The following is a 3,966-nucleotide window of genomic DNA, read 5'->3' as shown; positions in this document are numbered from 1 at the left end:
ATTTCTCAATCTGACCATCTCCTCTAAAAAGAAGTTACAGCGGTCTGCGTGCATACCCCTGCAAATAGCAGAAAATTTACCATACCATATATTTGTAAGCTCAGCTGCTGAGGAGTTAAAGATCCACTTATCGCCATTTTTGAGATCTGGGATTTTTCTTGGGTTTGTGTACTGCTGGCAGAATTGGTCGGATTCCTTGTGTGAACACATATGAAATGCATCCACAGCAACAACAGTGTCCTTGAATACATTCGCATCCTCAGGGCTGTTCCAAATATGTCGCATCAAGTTGCATGCATTGTCATAAAATATCACACCAGGAAGGACATCTGGGAATGTATCAAGTATAAATTGCTGTGTGGAAGAAAAAGTAAGTTAACATTGGATGATTGCTAGGGTTGATTGTAGTTCTTATTTGATCTGTCTTACCTTGACAGCACTAATTGCCTCGGAGGAAAAGAAAGTGGTACGTGCCAAAATGATACCACAACAACCAACAATCAGCTGATCATTATGAGTACGGCGCCTAGAACAACATGGTTTTCTACCACCTTTGAGATTTGTAACTCCAGATTGAATTTCATCTTCAGGACCATCACCTCCGTATCTTCCAGCCTTGTGTGCACGATCAGACTCATCAGCTTCGTGAATAAGAGAAATGTTTTCCAAAGAAGCTGTCCACTCGTTTTGATAGACAGAAGGATCGGCGGGTGTTTTGGCACCAGTTCGTGTTGTTTTGGTTGCTAAACTATAAGGTTTATCCTTTCCTTTCTGAAAAGCTTTACCAGCTTTAACATGTTCATCTTTACCACAAGTTATTTCGCCATCACGAGCAGGAGAGATACATGGTTGTGCGTAGCATTGAGTTCCCAGATGAACCTGATGGTCGGCACAGAAGCGATCATGTACACTAGACAATTTGTTGATACAAGGGTATTGTTCACCCATAGCCTCCAACTGTTCACGCGAAGCACTGCAGCAATAATGACCTATGGTAACACCATCAGTTACTACCGCATGAATCCCTATAAAAGATGACATGTTATTAATATGAAATATCTGAAACAGAGTCCATACAAAAGATACTATATGATAAACATACCTTGATCATTTCCTTCACTATCTTTAGAGATGTATACACATTTGTCACACCCATGATTTCGATATTCAGTACCTGAGATAGCCCAATACTTCAACTGGTCTGACATTGCATGTAAATAACGATGAGAATCTTCTCCGTAGTCGGGTACTTTGAGAGTTTTTTTGCGGATATCAAAGTGATATAAGAGCCTGTGAATGTCTAATCCATCCCGACAGACTGGCGCTGACATAGATGCTCCAAATGATTGATTCTTTTCAAATAAAGGTGATGAACGAGTTTTATAAGTGTGGTTATAGTGATTAACTAGATTGAATATTGAAACACTACAAATTTTGAAATTTTCTGATCAGAAAAGTACCAATAAATAACTAAGGATAGAGTTGGGAAACTGACTGAGAGAGCATTTGTGAAAAAGAAAATGACTCAGCCAGGTCTCTCTTCATGAAGTAATGTTGATGAACTTGAAAGACTTCAACATTTCGATTTTGTTCCGGTGTATAGAAATATCGGTTATTGCCATGAGAGTAATATGATGGTCGGAAAACTATTTCACAATCTGATACAAGACGAGTCAATTTTTCACTTTAAAGAAGAAAAGATTGCAAACAAACACTTGCCTGCACAGCGCATGGAAACACTTTTGATTGCATGTACCCCATCGAGAGCATATAGATATCCATTGAGAATTTTTTGCTTTTTGAAAGGTAGACGCTTTTTACAAATAAAACAATCTCGAATCGGTGGAAAGAAAAATTGTGTAGGAATTTGTTTTTCAGATGGGGCTTTCAATCCCAACATTTTTACGATGTCTACAGGAGAAGTCCGGCAGTTCTCTAAACAGGGAAAGGTTGTTTTCCAGATATGTGCAAGAGCACCAGTTGGTACCCTGCCATCAAGTGCGTTGTAGAGATAATCGATGGGGCCATCGTCCTGTGAGAAACCCAGGCCTGGACCTGTACGATGGAGCACATCACCGCTTAGAAGACAGAATTTGACAAAATCCTCGACATGAAGGTTATTCCAGATTGCAGACGAAACATTCTGGAGAGTTTTAGAAAAGGTTTTGAACAGCATGAATCGAGTAGAATGACTTGAAGATGTAAACGGGTAGAGATTAGTTGATCTGGACTGAAGATTTTCACTTCGTACTCGTCCAACATATCTCAAATCATTAACTCCTCCGATCGCATCAAAGGCTTCTTAAGAGCTTAAAGCTGAAACATTCTTGTAAGTGAAATTTCATTAGAGTCTCCTTTTGATTATCTTGATTGGCTCTTTTGGAGCGATTAAATCTTTCGATATTCTTTTGCTCGCTCTTTTGCTTCAATTCGCATGTGTAGCTTTTTCTCAGTGCGGCGATTCTCACATTCACTCACATTCACTCGGTTTGACATTTCGAACAATCGTAGGTTCTTTAGGCATTGGGCGAGGTTTCTGAAAATTTTCGTTTTTTGGTTGCGGGAACCAATTCAAAGGTAGTTCAGTTTTCTTGGAATGCTTGAGTAGGGATGGCTGGCACAATATCAAAGCCACCCAAAGCACAGCAAAAAAATATTTCTTGTTTTGCTTTACAAAAATTTTCTGAAATTTCATCGGGCGTAGAGCATCCTTGCTTGACCTGTAAAAGCCACAAGCCCTAATCGCGCCACAAAAGACACCTTTCAGACATTTCACACATACCTTGCCTGGGGCCCCCCGTTCTGAATCTACCCGGGTATCCCCCAGCAGCCGTGATCTATCATCCGATGACTTTTTCTTCTAACGTGGCAGTCAAAATTGGAACATTTTATTGACTCAAAACTAGACAGACTTGTCCAATTTCAAGCTGAAATTGAAATCAAAAGATTCAAATCTTGATCCTCTGGATTGGTCACAAACTGCTGGAGTTGACGAGCAAAAACCTCGAAGACAAGAGTCAAGCGGTCATCGGACCGAGGCAAATGAACATCTGACCCTAAAAGATAGCCGGGCAAAGCGACAGGGCTTTTTACCTGTGAAACTCACTCGCTTCTGCAATCTTCGGATTGCTTCGTGGGGCGCATCGCTGGGCCGTCAAAAAAATAGAAAAAAGAGCGAAAATTTCGCCCAATGCCTTTTATCTTACAATATTTCTTAAATCTGATCGATCTTGATCCATCAGTCGTACAAAATCCCTTTGTACAGGCTTGGGTAGGTGCGAGAAGCTCAGCGAAAAAAAAACGCGCCCCGCTCGAAAAAACAAGTGCCACTCTGGAAGAAATTGTATTGTCCCTGTATGTCACAGGGCTCGTCTCAGGCTCGTCTCAGGCAGTCTCAGTAAAAGACTGATACTGCATCTCTCCTAAGAAGACTATGTATGTTCGACACCGATTGCAATCGGTGTCGAACAAACCGCTTCACCACCGCCTCAGCAGCCGTTCTCAAACGGTTGCTGACATGCAGCTCGTTCCAGAAGCGGTGGTGGAACGGTGTCCAAAACGGTTTCGGCGAAACCGGTTCCACACCTTCCTGGGTGGTTCTGGTGACGAAACCTTTGAAATCGTCACAGGAGCCGGCCGAGGCCGAGGACCATTACCCCCTGGTGTACATCACTTATCTGCTCTCGAATTGGAGCCCGCAAAAGATAAGATTCATAATTCAGATAGCTGGCAAACCAGGAGGGAACCAAGATCGGAGCTCTTGATTAATTGACGGAAGCCCCACAAGTCGGTGAGCTATTTTGGCCGGCCGCAGGGTCTTGGAAATCGAAACTCATAAGCAATCAGCGAATATCCCTCAGCCTTGAATCTTCTTTTCGAGGTTTTGACGATTATCCGCACGGCGTCTTTGTTAGCGGTGAAAGCAAATGAGGGAAAGGAAAGTCGTGAGATCATCAAACATTGAAT

This window comes from Melampsora larici-populina, assembly GCF_000204055.1.
Source record: "Melampsora larici-populina 98AG31 unplaced genomic scaffold MELLAscaffold_17, whole genome shotgun sequence".
Taxonomy (NCBI): Eukaryota; Fungi; Basidiomycota; class Pucciniomycetes; order Pucciniales; family Melampsoraceae; genus Melampsora; species Melampsora laricis-populina.
This window is presented reverse-complemented; position numbering follows the sequence as displayed.